Below are 18,864 nucleotides of genomic sequence, written 5' to 3'. Positions count from 1 at the left end.
AAAATTATGTCCTATCTTGATTTTAGAGACTCAACTCTTTGATAAAGGCTGGTATCTTAATGCATTCTGCTCCATTTTTTCAATCAAGTTCCTTATATTCAACTTGATGTATTTTATCTGTTCTATGTATTACTTCTTTCGCTGCCATGCCAGTATTTTCTGCATTATATTGTAAATGCTTTCTGGTTTTATCTGTTTTAAAGTCCATTATTCTAATTTGTATTTTATCTGTATCTCATGTATTAGCTGACCTTGTTGTGAACCGCCTAGAACTTTTTCGGTATGGCGGTATATAAGAATAAAATTATTATTATACAAGATCTCTGGGAACCATCACTGCATCATCAATGTTCCCAAATAAACCACCATATGAGACTGAATTTAAAATTCAGACACATCTCAAAAATTGGCGATCCTCGGTGGCCTTTCTTTTCCTGAGTCACTCTTGCGATGCTAAAAAATGTTTTTCCATGTGATCAGGGTTACTTATTACAAGATTTCAATCTACTAGAAGTGTCACCTGCAGGTTTTGAATTTTTTTTTTTTTTTTTTTTGAGAAGTGGCAGCGACAAAGGCCAGCAGGCGAGTAGTGGACCTGGAGAAGCAGCGGGTGGTAGACGAGCGGTGGGCTTTGGCGGACAAGAAGCATGCAGTTCAGGCTGAAAGTGGTGGACGGGCTGGCCGGCGAATGAATGCAGCAGTAAATGGGGAGAAAGAGAAACAGATGGGAGAAGAAAACCTGGTGAGTGCCTCAGAAGAAGAGGAAATTGATGGGAAAGAAGAGAAAAATTGGGAGGGGCATGTGCATAGATCCCATCTCGCCAGAAGTTCTCAAAAATTACGGTAAAACTTATATTCCCTTCCCTTAGGGGTCAAAATAGATCTATTAGGAGACTCTGGGCTCCTTTTACTAAGCCGCGTTAGGGCTTGCACGCGCTAAATTACTGCCCGCGCTAGACTTTAATGCCAGCATTGAGTTGGCGTTAGTTCTAGCCGCGTAGCACGGGTTTAGCGCGTGCTAAAATGATGCGTGCGCTAAAACCGCTAACGCAGCTGAGTAAAAGGAGCCCCTCAGCTACTCTCTTGCTTTCAAACCAAACAGAGCTTTGGAATAATTTGCCGCTTGCTTTAAGAAGTTTAAGACCCTTCGTCTCATTCCGGAAAGCTCTGAAGACTTTCTTGCTTACTAAGCATTTTGGAGACTAATCCATTTACATTTCTTCTTTCTGTTTCTTGCATTATGTAAATGGGACACGCATGTGGGATCTCTAGGGGGGTAAAGTCGAGGAGGGTGGGCGGACTTGATGGGCCGTGGCCCTTTTCTGCCGTCATTTTCTATGTTTCGATGTTTAGGTGCTTTCTTTCCTGTTAACCGAGTCGAGCTCCATTTGGTTGATGACCCGGTCTATAAAACTAAGTTTTAGTTCAGTTTAGTTTAGTTAGATGTGAGAGAGAGACTATGCCTTGCTAGTCTGTTCAGAGAGACCAAGCCAGGCAGGCTCAGCCAGCCTATCCAGAGAAGAAGGCAGAGCAAGCCAATCCAGCCAGCCTAACCAGTCTGTCTGGAGAAAGAAGGAGGGTAAGAGGCAGAACGAGACAGCTGACAAGACACTGTGGCACAGTCTGTCTTTCTGGTATGACCGGTCTGCCGGAGTGTGGGATGTCCGTGTGTATTTGGTGTTGGGTGGTGAATCTGTTTTATGCCTCTCTGGGGATGGTGTACGCTTACGTCTGTCTGTCCTGGAGGGCCAGATGCGCAGAGCTCCGGCAACCCGGAGTGGGTTTCATTTTCCTGGCAATGCTTAGCGCAGGTGGCGTGCAAATTCTACGCATGCTATTTGTGCTAAGTACAGCAGTGAAAGGGGGAGGAACGGTGCCTGGCACCTATGGACAAATGCTGAGCGCTCTTGTGTGGAGGTCCAGTATGGTGCAGGGCTGTGCTCTTGGAGCTACAGAATGACACATTTTACCCCGTTCCCGCGGGAACTCATTTTCCCATCCTGTCCCCTTGATTTCTTTTCCTGTCCTTGCCCCATTCCTGTAAGCTCTGTCCCCATCTGCACAAGCCTCAAACACTTTACAATCATAAGTAGCAACATTCTAGAGCTCAGATTATGATGTCATAATGCCTCATTCCACCAATGCCTAAGCTCCGTCTTCATCTGCACAAGCCTCAAACACTTTAAAATCATAAGTGTTCGAGGCTTGTGCATAAGAACATAAGAATTGCTGCTGTTGGGTCAAACCAGTGGTCCATCATGCCCAGCGGTCCGCTCATGCGGCGGCCCTTAGGTCAAGCACCAGCACCCTAACTGAGACTAGCCCTACCTGCATTCATTCTGGCTCAGCAGAAACTTGTCTAACTTTGTCTTGAATCCCTGGAGGGTGTCTTCCCCTATGACAGACTCCGGAAGAGCGTTCCAGTGCAGTTAAGGAAGAGCTTACAGAAATGGAGCAGAGACAGGGACAGCGAAAAACTTACGAGGACGGGATGGGGAGATTGAGTTCCTGCGGGGACGGAGACAAATTTGTCCCCATGTCATTCTCTACTGCACATCATTCTCTTCTTGATTGGGCTGAGATCTTTTCAGTGGCCCCTTGTATTGTGATGTCATAATGCCTCATTCCACCAATGCCTAAGAGCCAACCTCATCGGTGATGTCACAATGGCTTGGTTTTCTTATACTTGTGTCCATTTACTCGATGCATTTGCCTCACTGAAATGAAAAGTGTTTAAAATCAATAAAGATTAATTTAAAAAAAAAAAAAGTGTGGAATATCTTGTAAGTTTCATGGCACATTAGACAAATTTCTGTCCCTGTGGGAATTAATTTTACTGTCCTGGTGAATTCTTTTCCTGTCCCTGCCCCATTCCTGCAAGGCGGAATGGGGCATGACTCAGGCAGAACTGGGCGGGCCTGCGGGCGGGGCCATGGGTCCGGATTTTAGTTCCAGAAAATCTGGTAACCCTACGCTGAAAGGTGGGTGTTCCCTGCTGTGCATTACACGGAGTGCTCATTTCAATACTAATGAGCTCCTTGTGATGCTGAGTTACTTTGCAAGTAAGACTGGTTACAACCAGTGCAAGTTAAGCTCTTGAGCATCAGGGCATGGCGGGTTCGTATATGCACTTATTTCTTTCTGCATCTTGAAGAGTTACTAAAGTGGGCTTTAGGCAGCTGAGTGGCAGGTTAGTGAATTGTTGGGAGTAGGAGTGGAAGGGTTAACAGCATTTATAGCTGCTTGATTGACAATGGCTCAGCATTGGCGTACCCCAAATATACCCACAATCAGAGATATGAGAGATCGATTGGATAAGTATAGACTGTCTTCCCTATTATCAAATCAATGGACGAAATTTAGAGATATTTGGGAGAGGTGTATTGAAATGAAAACAGAAGCTTTTTGAAAGATTTGGATTGTATATTATTCTACCCTAATGAATTGGGAACCCAGGTCTCCTGAGGGGGGGAGGGTGGTAGATGTGAATGGGATTGTTTTAATTGCTGGGGTGATAAGATGTGCTAATTTAGCAGCTTATTATGTTGAATGCATTTCATATTTTCTATTGAGACTATTGTAAAAAAAATCATTAAAATAAAGAATTAAAAAAAAAAAAAGATTAGCCTTACTGAGTCAGACCAAAGGTCCATGAAGCACAGTAGCCCGTTCTCATGGTGGCCAATCCAGGTCACTAGTACCTGGCCAAAACCCAAAGAGTAGCAACATTCCATTCAGAATCCTAAAGAATAGCAAGATTCCGGAACCCCAAAGAGTAACAAAAGATTCTGGAACCCCAAAGAGTAGCAACATTCCATTCAGAATCCTAAAGAATAGCAAGATTCCGGAACCCCAAAGAGTAACAAAAGATTCCGGAACCCCAAAGAGTAACAAAAGATTCCGGAACCCCAAAGAGTAGCAACATTCCATGCTACCGATCCAGGGCAAACAGAGGCTTCCCCCATGTCTTAATAACAGACTATGGACTTTTCCTCCAGGAATTTGTCCAAACCTTTCTTATAAACCAGCTACGTTATCCGCTTTTCTCTCAAGCCCTTTTCGGTAAGTCAAGGTATTAACTGCCAGCAAATGTTCTACATTGCTCAGAGCTGTTGCTTAATTAATGAAAATATTATTGAAAATTTGTTTCACTGCTAGTGCTTCCTGCTGCTTCTAAATGTGAGGGAGGGCCCTCATGCATAGCTAGAATGAACCTCTGGGGGAGCACCTTGAACCCTCTGTATCTCTATGATTATTACCTAGTTAGGGTGTGTGTAGAGGAATAGTTCAGTAATGGGAACAGTGGGCTGAAAACAAGGGAAGCTAGTTCAAATCTAACTTATCCCACTGATGCTTCTCCTGATCACAGACAACACCCTTTTACTTGCCTTTGCCTCAGGTACAATTTAGAGTGTGAACCTCCTTTGGAATGGAGGCACCTGAAATTAGAACTTACCTTGAGCTCAGATTTAGAAAGACAAGTAGTTAAATATGACACCCTAGTCAAACCATTACCATGTTTCCCCCTCCACCCCCTGAAATGGCTCAGAGCTCCACCACATCATACCCAGCATCTCCCCTTCCCTCCCCTCCCCTATAGTCCAGTATCTCTCCCATTCCCTACCATGTCCTGTGTCCATCATTTCCCCCTCCCTTACACAGCACCCCATGTCCAGCATCTCTCTTTTTTCCCCTAGCATCCCTGTGTCTAGCATTTCCCCTTCCCTAGATCCCTCCCATGTCCAGCATCTCTCTTTTTTCCCCTAGCATCCCTGTGTCTAGCATTTCCCCTTCCCTAGACCCCTCCCATGTCCAGCATCTCTCTTTTTTTTCCCTAGCATCCCTGTGTCTAGCATTTCCCCTTCCCTAGATCCCTCCCATGTCCAGCATCTCTCTTTTTTCCCCTAGCATCCCTGTGTCTAGCATTTCCCCTTCCCTAGATCCCTCCCATGTCCAGCATGTCCTCTCCCTTATCAAGCACCCTCTGTGTCCATCTTCTCTCCTTCTGTTCCTTAGCCCAAATGTCTCAATCATTTCTCCTTTTTTCCCCTAACACACCACCTGTTTCCAGCATCTCCCTGTCACTAACATACCATGTCCAACATTCCCTTTCCCTTCACTAACCCTCACTGTGTCCAGTATCTCCCCTTTTCTAGACACCCCCTGTGCCTAGCATCTCCCCCTTCTCTTCCCACTACAGAACCTGCCATCCCCCTTTGTTGCTGCTATATTGGTGCTTCCTTCATACCTCTGCCCAGGCCTACAGCATAGTGTGAGATCCGCAAATCCCTGTCCCTACTTAAGGTATCCCACCTTTTCTGACACAAATTTCCTAAATCAGAAAGGGCAGGGCACAAGAATGTGGGGTTTTAAGCATGGGCTCAAGACACCACGCTGAACCGAGTTGCTCCACTTTTCTGCCATAACAGCCCCTCCTCTGAATTCTGCCACCCTAGGCAGACACCTAATCTGCCTACTCGAGGGGTCAGCACTGAATTAAATCCAAGAAGACCTCTCGACCAGACCAGATCTAACTCTCTTTAAAATACCCAACTTTGATTGATTACACTGAGAAGACTCCTTGAGCGTGCTGACTGGTTGTGCCAATCTGTCGAAAGGTTGTCAATAATACATTTTTGCCTTGAGGTTTCAACATACTATATAGGTCACATTAACTCTATGTCCTTGGCCACTGGCTAAGCCAAATAAATAGCTGCACAGCACACAAAGAGCTAATGAAATGATGTCAGAGTTCAATAAATGTCAACTTAGATGCATTTTGAAACACACAGGTGAAAATTGGCTTTAGATTCCTCTGGGAAAACTACCGTACTCTTGTTTGTTTTATGGTTATGCTTGCTCTGTTTTTTCCCACCTCCTCCCTTGAGAGAATTGAATACTTTATTGTGGATTTGCGGCAGCTGTCCCAAAGGCCAAGCCTTGGCTCAGAGTGATGCAGACTTTTGCCAGGCTTCTCACCTAGGCCTCAGTTTGAGCTTGGCCCCTTTCCTCTTTGGGTTGGTTGAGGCAATTGATGCTAGAAAGGCTTTGGAGTTCACTAGCATTTCTTGGCGCCAATCTGTTCACACAACAGACATTTGGAGAACCGTTTAAAGACATTTGCACTGTTTATAGTCTACATTTGTTTTCTGAGACCATTTTATCCAACTGGACCCCTGAGGAAGGCGTGTTCGCCGAAACACAGACCGTGTAGGGTCTGGTGGGACTACATATGTGGACTATTTTATTTGTATTTATTTAAGTAATATTCTTTTTGAAGAAGTGATAAATAAATCATCTTTTAGAACATCATCATCCACATTCTTTTGCTTTTTATCATCTGGATTGTTTTCACGGTGGAATATTGGGTCTTCCATTTTTGTTGTTCACTGGAAGCAGACACATGGCTTCATTACTGGACCAAATGTAGCTCTTTAACAATAAGTAGTTCAGATACTTTTGGTCAAGTTCCTACTGTCCTGGATCATACATTGTAAGATCATCCAAAGATCTCGAATTGGCCATTGAAGACTGGAGGGCTGTGGCTCCCATGTGAGGAACCTCAGCAACGGAAATTCCCCAGATGTGCTGGGGGAGGTATTTGGGCAGGTAGGATGGTAGGGGAAAGAGGAGGGTCCGTGTAAGGAAGTTCAATTAAAGTTCATCGAAGGAAATGTTTCAGCTCACTAGTCATTGGAAAGGGGATGGGATGGGACTTGATATACTGGTTTTTCCGTGTGGTTTACAAAATCAAAGCAGTTTACTTATTTTGTACCTGGGGTAAAGAAGTGTTTAAGTGATTTGCCCAGATTAAGGTTACCATTTTTGGGGCTGCAAAAATCCGGACACATGGTTCCGCCCCAATCCTCCCCAGCTCCTCCCAGTTCTGACTTTGGCTCTACCCCCCACAAACCTCTCTTCTTCCCCCAACAAGCTCCTGCTGCACCTGGAGGGCCTGGAGCATGTGCGCGCCCACGCATGTATGATGTCATCCACGCACGCTCCGATGCCCTCCAGATGTGGATGGAGCACGTCAGGGCTTTCCAAAACCCAAACTGCCGTGTTTTGGAAAGTCCATCCGGGACCCCGGACAGTCCTTTACAATGAGGATATGTTTGGGTTTTCGTGGACGTGTGGCAACCCTAGCCTAGATTCACAAGGCGCTGCAGTGGAAATTAAATTCACAACCTCAGGGTACTCGAACCACTAGGCCACTCCTCTGCTCTGCTGAATTGGCAGACCTGGGCTTCATCCCAAAGGCAGAGACCCTCAGATTCTACACTGTTCCCTCAGGGATCTCAAAGTCCCTCCTTGAGGGCCGCAATCCAGCCGGGTTTTCAGGATTTCCCCAATGAATATGGATTGAAAGCAGTGCGTGCACACAGATCTCATGCATATTCATTGGGGAAATCCTGAAAACCCGACTGGATTGCGGCCCTCAAGGAGGGACTTTGAGACACAACTGAGCAGGAGTCGTCTGAATGCATTGCTGCTAGTGGTGGTGGTGTTTGTGTGGGGGGGGGGTGGGGGTGCTTGAATATTGTGTTTTCAATTTACTAGAAACAGGCAGGTTCTCTGGAGTCCTCCAGAACTTGCTTGTCCCTCACTATTGATAATGTGACAGTAAAACAGCACCTCCCACTGGCAGGTCCTCCCACTCAATTTGGAGGGCACAACGATTCTACATCTTCCCCTTCCCATCTATCCATGAAAGCTGATCCGTGCACCCAATTACAAATACATTAAGTGAATAAAGTCGATCCAAGTTTGTTTTTGGAGAATGCCTTCTGCTGTTCTTGGCAGCAGCAGCGTGTCTGCGCGTGCTTGGCAGAAAGCGTGCTCCCAATCCCCCCTTCACATGTTTGTAGGATTAGCAGAGACAGATTCCGGCAGCCGGCCGGTGTCAGCTCTTTCTTCTGTCACAGTGGTGAAAGGCGAGAGCTTGTGTTTGTGGGGGCTGTGGAATCCCGCAGGAGAAGAATCGCTCGGTCCTGTGGCAACCTGCCAAGTACAACTTGTTCCGAGAATGTTGCGGCTCGGAGAGGCCACATTACCCAGTAGAACACGTTAGATTAGTAGGAGGCAGCTCCTTCTGAACAGGCTGGGCCTTGTAGGTGTGGAACGTAAATTAATTGCTTCATAGGCAGAAAACGGCATATTTTGATGCAGGCTTTTCTTGCAGATCTAACTAATTAACTAACTCTTCTTTTGGTTAAAAAAAAACAACTACTTAAAATCAAATGATTACCGTAGGTGTTTGCTCACTCTTCCTTTTCATTTTCCCGTGAAGGGATTGTTTTTCAAGTTAAAATATAACCTGGTCAATTACGAGCAGCTTAATATATATATATTGGTTGTTCAGCAGATCCGTGGAAGGGTTCAAAGTGACACAGGCTGGGTAGCCCCAGACATTTTTTCTAACTAAAAGTCACTATGAATCAGCTTTTTATCCTTTTGTGCCCTGGGAAGAGCCTCACCATTCCCTGCAGAGAATCAATATCTCAAGATATCACTGACGTGATTCATAATTTAAAAAAAAACAAACCCAAAAATCACAACAATTTCACAAGATCAAGCAGTGAATATAAAGGGAGGGAATGATGCTTTAATGCGTTCCCATGTGAGCTTTGCCCACTGTAGCTGAAAGAAGACACATGAAGAACATTTTTCTTGTATAGGGGCGACAAAGTGGGATTTAACTCACTAGAAAGTTCAGAAGAGGCCAGTGATTCTGGTTGGTTGAAGATTTCCAGACTACCATATAAACTCTTGTATATGTCAAGACATTTAAAAATCCTTTAAAAATACCTTTAAAAAATCCCAGAGTTGTCTTATCTACGGGATGTTCTCCATAGCGGCTCATAAAATTAATTCCACCTCACCTCCCTCCACCCCACATACATTAGTGACGTGATCTGGCATCTCCCCCTCCTCTTTCCTCTCCTTGCCAGCCTGGATTCGGCATCTCAATCCCTCCCCCTTCCGCCCTTTAAATTTGTCTTCCATAGAGCAGTAGGAGTACAGTGATACATTCTAGGCCAGTGTTCTTCAACCACTGGTCCGTGGATCAATGCCGGTCCATAGAAATTTCCTGCCAGTCCATAGGGCCGGTACGTGCATCAGGCCCAAAACAGTATTCTTCAACCGCCGGTCCACAGTGTGATCGATGCGGCGTTATCTTCGAGCCAGCTCCCTCTTCCTCACTAATTCAGTACACAAAGCCACAGGCAGTGGCTCCTACACGCATCCTGCGCCTGGACCGGAAGCCTTGGCAAGTAGCCGCTGCCCACAGCTTTGTGCACTGCATCAGTGAGGAAGAGGGAGCCGGCCTGAAGATAACACCGGGGGCGGCATAAAATGGCCAGGCGGGAGCAGGCCAGAAAGTAAGGCATAGCATGGAGGGAGGGAGACAACAAAGGTAGGTGGGAATGATTTTGTTTTTGAATTTAGTGATTGAATTATGTCAATTTTGAGAATTTACATCTGCTTTGTGTAGTTTAATTTTGTGGTTAACCATTATGTGTTGCTAATAAGATTATATTGTGTGTATCTATGAAAAATGAATGGAAAAAATAGTGTTACAATTATGGAGGTGGGGTCTGGGGTGGAGATTGAGTAGAGATGGGCGGGGTCTGGCCCATGACTTAGCCCAGTGTTCTTCAACCGCTGGTCCGCAGAATGATGCTGGTCCACAAAATAATTATTTTATTTCTGCCGGTCCATAGGTGTAAAAAGGTTGAAGAACACTGTTCTAGGCTACCAGTGGCCTGCTCTGGACTGCACCCTCTGACCCATCCTGTGACCTCTAACTCAACTTCCTGTTTCTATATCAGCAGGATATGTCAGAGCAGGCCAGGGAAGGCTTAGGTTTATTGGACTAGAGGAGAGATGCCAAACCGTGTGCTGGTAGGAGGGAGAGAAAAAGAGATTAATTTCAGATAATGTGACTTTGTAGAAAAAAAAAAAACGTAAAGGAAAAAAATAATACCTTTTTTATTGGACTAGCTTAATAGGAAGAAAGAATGGAAGGAAGTGAAGTTGGATCTGTTGGGTGGGATCTAGAAGGGAGGGTGAGAGAGTGAGCAATGCTGGAACTGGAAATGGAGGGGAAGGAGAAGTAAGCAATGTTGAATCTGAGAATGGAAGGGATGGAGAGAGAGCGAGAATGGTTTGATCTGGCAGTGGAGGGAGGGAGTAATATTGGATCTGGAGGTGGAGGATAGCGGGAACAGGGTTAGACCCATCTTCATCCTTGATGTATACATGGGTCAAAGCAGTTTTTGCTAGTTGTAGTCCCAAAACTGTCTTCAATGTATACTAGGATGACCCTATTATTCCAAGAAAAGGAGGACGGATTGAGACATCCGGGTTTTACTTTTATTGAGCGCAATGGAAGTAAAACCTGGATGTCTCAATCCGTCCTCCTTTTTCTGGAGCCATACCTCAACCAGACACAGGAGAACGCACAGACCGTTCACTCATCCCCCAATCAAAGACGTCAAACGAAAAAAAACTGTACGATGGCTTTCTAGCCATTCAAGCAGCAAAACTAGACTACCAACTCTCCAATTTACTGATAACGACCACAGACTACAAATCGTTTAGAAAAGAAATAAAAACCATCCTATTCAAGACATCCTTGAAGACAAACTAACTCCGCAAGACTCATTCCAATTCTCTGTACCAAATCGCTCTACTCTTCAATTCCTTTGGAAATGGCCAGATAACTTCTTTTGTAATCCGCCTTGAACCGCAAGGTATTGGCGGAATAGAAATCACTAATGTAATGTAATATGGTAACCCTAACTTATACACATGATTGACTTTTGCATATGTATACAGTATAGGGTAATAAACCTTAGCTACCAGGGGCTGGATATTCAAAAGCAGTTACACATGTACGGCCTCTTTCACAAAGCTGCGCGCAACGGCCCCGAAGCCCTTTAAATCTCTATGAGCATTTGATATATGAAAGATATTACATTACATTAGTGATTTCTGTTCCGCCATTACCTACCCTTGCCACAGAATATCCAAAGGAGAATATCACTATGATCCTTGGAGTGGTAATCTGAGATCTTTTTCTTTCATTTAGGCATCTAAATATTTAGGTTAACCTTATGGGGAATCTTGATTTTGGTTGGTTAATCCAATTTTTCACTATATTTTGATCTGTCAGGATAATGCCAGGGCCCAGCAAGGGAATTCCTCCTAACTCTAGAGAGACAGCAGACATCCTGTCCCGAATTAAACTGCTCCAGTGCCATAGCGAGAGTGAGAGGCGCCCTCTGCTGTGCGCGCCCCCTTCCCCTGCACCTCTACTTGCGTTGTGGCTCATGGTGGTCAACCACGTGCTCCTCGCCACCCTGTCGGCTCTCCCTATGCGCAGCACTCTGAAGTGACGTCGGCGGGAGAGCCAACGGGGGTCGCGAGGAGCACGTTTTGGACTGTCACAAGCAACAACTTCAACTAGAGGTAAGGAGGGGGAATGGGAAGAGTGGGAAGAGGCGGGGTGGAGAGGAGGAGGGGAGCTGGCGCCCACACCAACATGGCACCCATGGCGGACCGCCCCCCTCACCCCCCTTAATACACCACTGATTGCTATCTTGACTAGTGCTAGTGAGAGGTTTGTACCTATTTTCGGTACCGCTGCTTCTATGCAGTGGCATAGTAAAGGGGGAAGAGGGCAGGGGAGCACACCGCCCTAGCCGCCATCTTCCCAGGGGTGCCAGCGCCTCTCCTCCCTTCTGCCTCTTCTGCGTACCTCTAGAAACGTTTGCTGGCGTGAGCAGCGTCTCCCACCTGCTGCTCGCACTGGCCTGGGCTCCTTTCTCGCAGGACCAGAAGAAGGCCGAGGCTGGCACAAGCAACAGGTGGACGATGCAGCTCGTGACAGCGAACATTTCAAGAGGTACACAGGGGCAGTGGCATACCAAGGGGCCTGGCAGGGGTAGGGGGGAGGGGGTTAAGAACATAAGAAGTTGCCTCTGCTGGGTCAGACCAGAGGTCCATCGCACCCAGCAATCCGCTCCCACAGCGGCCCATCAGGTCCATGACCTGTAAGGTGATCCTTGTCTAAAACACTTTATTCCCCTTTATGCTTCTATCTATACCCTTTCATAATCCCATCTCTACCTCTATCTGTATCCCTCAATCCCCGCATCCTTCAGGAATTTATCCAGTCCTTCTTTAAAACACGTAGTGTACTCTGTCCTATCACAACCTCCGGAAGCACATTCCAGGTGCCCACCACCCTCTGAGTGAAAAAGAACTTCCTAGCATTGGTTCTAAACCTGTCCCCTTTCAATTTCTCCGAGTTCCCCCTTGTTCTTGTGGTTCCCAATAGGCTGAAGAATCTGTCCCTCTCTACCTTCTCTATGCCTTTCAGGATATTGAAAGACTCTATCATGTACAAAGTCTCTATCACAGTACAAAGTCTCTATCACAGATGTAGAGAAGCAGGGAGTTCCGCAAAATTAAATAGGGAACATTGATACAAAATCCCTCAAATAATGGAAATGAGGGAACCATACGTTTTCTTAGCTTAAGCTTAATTTTTCTACTGATGGACCTGTATGAGGAATAAGTATGTCCGATCTCCATGTTATTAGCATCTCTTCACCAGGGCAATGGAGAGATATTATACCACAAATCAAAAGATCAGGAGAGACATTTGTGAAGAAATGCATTCATACACTTCCTTCTGATGTTGCTGGTCCAGGTGATGGCAAAAAAAGTTCACGTCTCCACGATGCACCAGCAGGTCTTTCATTAATCCCATTCTCGAGTCTACTGTATCCTTCCTTGAGAAGTCGGAATGCATTTCAGATGTGCAGAACACAGGACTGTAAGCCCCAAAGAGTTCTGGTGTGGCAAAAGCCCTTGTCCCAGTGGGCATACCATTACTATCCATTCAGTTGTGTCCGACCCTTGGGTACTCAGTAGGCCAGTCCTCGCCATGCTTCTCTGTTTTTTACAGCTTCTTTCAATTGCTCGATGTTCATTCCCGTGTCATTCTTGATGTTATCCAGCCAACGGGCCTTTGGTCTCCCCTGCTTCCTCTTACCACTGACCATTTCTGTCTGGTAATCTTGCCTTCCGGGGACAGCTCTGGGTTTATATGATCAACATCATCTTTGTTAGTGATCCTAGCTGTCCAGGGGATTCAAAGACGTCTTCTCCAGCATCACAGCTCGAAACTGTTGATTTGTCGTCTACCCGTCAATATTTAGAGACCATAGTCAGCACTGATTTCAAATGCAGATCACAGCAATTAAAGTTATACCCAACTATTTAGTGGCAGCTGCTACCTTATTCAGGTATCAGCAATATTCAGTGTCAGTCAATACCCAAATAAGATTCTAGGTAATCTGGGACAGCTATTTGGCTAATTAGTTTCATGGAAAATTAGCAACGGTTGGACAACAACTTTCTGGAGAAGAAGAAATATATGTGCAGATTTCTATCCTGAAGTCCTACTCTAAGGGACCAATTCACCAACGGGACAACAGAGCAAAGACCTAAGTAACAGCAGAACTGATTTCCAGGTTCAGCCTAGCAAGTAAATAAACACACCAAGATCCTCATTCAGTTATAGGAATTCTTGGAAACTATAGGAACATATGCATTGCCTTTCAGAGATTTTTTTTTTTTTTCTGAATTTAATTTCAGATGGAATAACATCCGTTGCCCTGATGGGCCGTTCTAACAGAAGCAGCATCTCATAGCGTGGCACACCCTGTATGTACACAGTAATATCTGACAGAGTGCCCAGGTATGTGATACAGGCAAATGCTGCCAAGCTTAGAAGGTATGAGGTCGGCAAAAGTGCCTTAAGTCCCTGACAAGTGGTATATATCAATGGTTCCCAACCCTGTCCTGGAGGACCACCAGGCCAATCGGGTTTTCAGGCTAGCGCTAATGAATATGCATGGAGCAGATTTGCATGCCTGTCACTTCCATTATATGCAAATCTCTCTCATGCATATTCAATAGGGCTAGCCTGAAAATCTTATTGGCCAGGTGGTCCTCCAGGACAGGGTTGTGAACCACTGCTCTAGACCAGGGGTAGGCAGTTCTGGTCCTTGAAAGCCACAGGCAGGTCAGGTTTTCAGTATATCCACAATGAATATGTATGAGATGGTTTTGCATGCACTGCCTCCTTGTGATGCAAATCTATCTCATGTCTATTTATTGTGGATATTCTGAAAACCTGACCTGTCTGTGGCTTTCGAGGACCAGAATTGCCTACCCCCGATGTGGAGCCACGAAACTTACAAGTTATTCCACACTAGTAAATGGAAACAAGTATAGGGAAACCAAGCCATTGTGACATCACCGATGAGTTTGGCTCTTAGGCATTGGTGGAATGAGGCATTATGACATCACAATACGAGGGGCCACTGGAAGGTTCTCAGTCCAACCAAGAAGAGAATGATGTGGAGCAGGGGTAGGCAATTCCGGTCCTCGAGAGCCACAGACAGCTCAGGTTTTCAGGATATCCACAATGAATATGTATGAGATGGTTTTGCATGCACTGCCTCCTTGAGATGCAAATCTATCTCATGCATATTTATTGGGGATATCCTGAAAACCTGAACTGCCTGTGGCTCTCGAGGACCGGAATTGCCTACCCCTGCTCTAGAGTAGACTATTGCTCCTTTTATGAATATGTGGCTGAAACTGTCTCTCTTCCTAACAAAAGGGAGTAGGGTGTGACGTAACATAGAAACATAGAAGATGACGGCAGAAAAGGGCTACAGCCCATCAAGTCTGCCCACTCTGCTTACCCACCCCCCTGTCTATATCCTAATGACCCAATTTCCTTATCTTGACCCTCGTAGGGATCCCACATGGGTATCCCATTTATTCTTAAAGTCTGGCACGCTGTCTGCCTCGATCACCTGCACTGGAAGCTTGGTTAGAGCTGCTCTTTCAGCACCCTGAGGTTATGGGTTTGATCCCAGATTGTTCCTTGTTACTCTGGGCAAATCACTTAACTCACCATTACCACAGTTACCCCCCACCACCCATGGTTTTGGAAAAGGGGGGTGGGGTTAGATTGTAAACCTGCCAGGACAGATAAGGAAAATACCTAAGAGTACCTGATTACTATTCAGTGTATTGCAAACTGCTTTGGGTGAGTCTCTTCATGAAAAAGGCAGTTAATAAATCCCAATAAATAAATATAAAATACAGAGGGAACTAGTTAAAGCTAGGGGCAGCAGAAGATCTTTTTGATTGGAGGGCATATAATCAACATTTCTCACATTGCTGCGTCTTGGGCAAAATACAGGTAGGGTTTTCACATCGGTGGCCCACCATGTCTTACTGCTTTACTGCCATCCCCCCCTGGCAGTAAAGCAGGGGGGGATGGCAGGCGATCGTACCCCATGCATGCAGTTCCACATAGAAACATAGAACATGATGGCAGAAAAGGGCCACGGCCCATCTAGTCTGCCCACACTAATGGCCCACCCCCTAACTACCTCCATGAAGAGATCCCACATGCCAATCCCATCTTTTCCACAGTGCAGGTAGTTTTGTCTGCATTGCTTATAAACATTCTTGGGGGCATCCCCAGTGTTTTTTGTACAGAACAATCAGAGAAAGTAGATGCAAATCTCTGTGAGTAATTTTTTTTTTTGGGGGGAGGAGAATAATCTACCCAAACTACCCACCTAGTTTAGCTTTGATTACTGCTTGATAACTGTGTTCTCAATATATGGTTCCAATGTCCTAAGAAAAAAGCCGGACTGGATTCCTGTGCATGTAATTTAGGAGCAGAGTCCCTAATTCTGTAATTATTTACATGCAGGAATGCCCCCGATCTACCCATGACCTGACCATTTTCACGCCTCTTTTTTGATTTGCACATAAATATAGGTGGATAATCCGGAATTGATTCTAATTAATACCAATGACTGTTCTCTTAAGCTTCCACGGCTGGTGTCACGATTGTTGCTATTTTCTGAGTCTCGCCGGGTCTGGGTAGGTAGAACTGACGTTTCAGCCATCAGGCTGCGACTTTCTTAAGGGTATACTTACTTCGAATTTAGAAGGCATCTAAAAATATACGTATTTGTCACATATTTGGGTAACTAAAGTTTTAATTCAATTGTATATCTTCCTTTTTGTAAACTGCATAGCACTTCATGGTCCTGCGGGATATAAGCTGATTGTTACGTTATGTTTGTCTTTATATACTGTATAGTGGGTTGAATGACCTGACTGAGAACAGGAAGGTCTGTTGGTCAGGAATTTGAATTTCGGTGGGACCTCCCTGTTCTTAATCAGGTCAGTTAACCCACTATATATAAAGAGAAACTGCAGACCTCACAGCGTACCTTGAAGAAAGCCACAGCACGATGGCTGAAACGTTGGAGCTACCTACCCAGACGCGGCGAGACCTGAAAAACAGCAGCAATCATAAGAACATAAGCAGTGCCTCTGCTGGGTCAGACCAGAGGTCCATCACGCCCAGCAGTCCGCTCACGCAGCGGCCCATCAGGTCCAGGACCTGTATAGTAATCCTCTATCTATACCCTTCTATCCCCTTTTCCTTCAGGAAATTGTCTAATCCCTTCTTGAACCCCAAAACCATACTCTGTCCTATCACACCATCTGGAAGCGCATTCCAGGCGTCCACCACCCTTTGGGTGAAGAAGAACTTCCTAGCATTGCTTCTGAATCTGTCCCCTCTTAATTTTTCTGAATGCCCTCTCGTTCTTGTAGTTTTCAAAAGTTTGAAGAATCTGTCCCTCTCCACTTTCTCTATGCCCTTCATGATCTTGTAAGTCTCTATCATGTCCCCTCTAAGCCTCCGCTTCTCCAGGGAAAAGAGCAGGGCCGCCATCAGGGCAGTACTACCAGTTCTGCATTCAGGGGCCCGGAGGTGACAGGGGCCCGGGCTCCCCCAGGGTCCTAGGCAGTGTTCCCTCTAAGGCAGCGGTCTCAAACACGCGGCCCGCGTGTGGCTCTCCAGGTTTTATTTGTGGCCCGCGGTCTGGAGGCGATCATTCTCTTCCTTTTGGAGCAGCAGCCGGCTCGTTCGTTCAAAGCCGCGGGTTGGCGGCTCCTTGCGCTATCCACTCCTGCATCGGAAGCCTCTCTGATGTCACAACATCAGAGAGGCTTCAGATGCAGGCGCGGATCTCGCAAGGAGCCGCCATCCGCGGCTTTGAACGAACGAGCCGGCCAGACACGCTGCTGCTCCAGTGGCGTACCAAGGGGGGGGCGGTCAACTGTTCTCCTTAGCGTGCGGCTTGTCTAGAGCAGTGGTGCCCAACCTGCTTCCCTTCTCTTCTCACTGCTGCCATCGGGGATCAGGCCGGCACCGTGTCTTTGATCTCCCTGCTTCTCTTCCCTGCTGGGCCGACCAACTCTCGCGGCGGCCCGACGTCAATTCTGACATCGAGAGGACGTTCTGGCTAGCCAATCGCTGCCTGGCTGCCCGGAACGTCCTTTCTGACGTTAGAATTGACGTCGGGTGGCGAGAGTTGATCGGCCCCGTGCAGAAGAGAAGCAGGGAGATTTCGGCCTGTTCCCGATTGCGGCAGCGGCAGCAGCCTATTCCGCGGCGGTGGTGGCATGGGGGAGGCAGGAAGGAAGAAAGAAAGAATGTGTGTGGGGGGGACGGGGGGGACAGGGAGCCAGAAAAAAAAGCAAAAAATGGGGCACGGAGGAAGGAAGGAAGAAAGAAAGAAAGAAGGGGGGGGACAGGGAACCAGAAACAAAGCAAAAAAATGGGGCACAGAATCAGAGAAAGACAGACATAGAGAAAGAAATAAAAAGTTGGGGGAGGGAATGAGGTCTTGAAGAGAGGAAGCATACAGGAGGCTGAAAGAAGGGAAGAAATATTGGATGCACAGTCAGAAGAATAAAGTGTAACCAGATGAAATTACCAAACAAAGGTAGGAAAATGATTTTATTTTCAATTTAGTGATCAAAATGTGTCTGAATTTATATATGCTGTCTATATTTTGCACTATGGCCCCCTTTTACTAAATCGCAATAGTGTTTTTTAGTGCAGGGAGCCTATGAGCGTCGAGAGCAGCGCTGGGCATTGTGGTTTAATTGTGGTTATTGTGGTTTAATAACTTCTTTCGTTCTGGTTGTAATACCTTTCTTGATAGTACCCAGCATTCTATTCGCCTTCTTAGAGGCCGCTGCGCACCCTGCCGACGGCTTCATTGTCTTGTCCACTATTACCCCCAAGTCCTTTTCTTGGGTACTTTCACCCATTACCAGCCCTCCCATCGTATAGCAATCCCAATGATTGCTTGTTAAAATGCCTCGTAGCTTGTTATTCAGTTACATGGTGCATGAAGTTTGCATATATGACCAAAGTTCTGCTCGTCGTTTCTGGGGCTTTTTGTAGAACTAGGGGGTGAGTGTAATAATAGCTTCGACTCTAAAATGTCACCAAAAGACTCACACGGGAGACAAACCATTTGCATGTACTGAATGCAATACAGTATTATGTCTCCCTCTTAGGGTTCCTTTACAAAGGTGCATTAGGGCCTTAACGCGCAGAATAGCGCATGTTAAAATACCGCACGCGCTAGCCGCTATCGCCTCCGTAAAAGGAGCCCTTAGCATATATTATATCTCTCTTATTTGGATTTCAGTGCTGTTAATAAGTATATTTTTGAAACTATTTTCATGGTAGTTCTATTATTAAGTTCCAATTTGCTGATTTTGATTTTACCTCATTCATCTTCGCTAAAAGTAAATTTGACCATGTCTCCCCGCTCCTGGCCAAGCTCCACTGGCTTCCGATAATCGCCAGGATCCACTATAAATGTGCCTGTTTAACTTTCAAAATCCTATGTGGTATCCTCCCTCCCTTTATCCCTCTTTCTT

General features: G+C 45.9%; 1 long non-coding RNA gene across 1 annotated transcript in view; it reads left to right on the top strand.

Moving 5' to 3' along the window:
* The first annotated feature begins 592 nt into the window (after window positions 1-592).
* LOC117361237 overlaps window positions 593-18,864 on the top strand; it is a 55,633-nt gene continuing 37,361 nt past the window's right edge. The window contains exon 1 of the long non-coding RNA XR_004539611.1: window positions 593-742. This is a non-coding gene — a long non-coding RNA (uncharacterized LOC117361237). The remainder of the gene's footprint in view (window positions 743-18,864) is intronic.

The sequence above is a fragment of the Geotrypetes seraphini genome, chromosome 5 (genome assembly GCF_902459505.1).
Source record: "Geotrypetes seraphini chromosome 5, aGeoSer1.1, whole genome shotgun sequence".
Taxonomy (NCBI): domain Eukaryota; kingdom Metazoa; phylum Chordata; class Amphibia; order Gymnophiona; family Dermophiidae; genus Geotrypetes; species Geotrypetes seraphini.
This window is presented reverse-complemented; position numbering and strand designations above follow the sequence as displayed.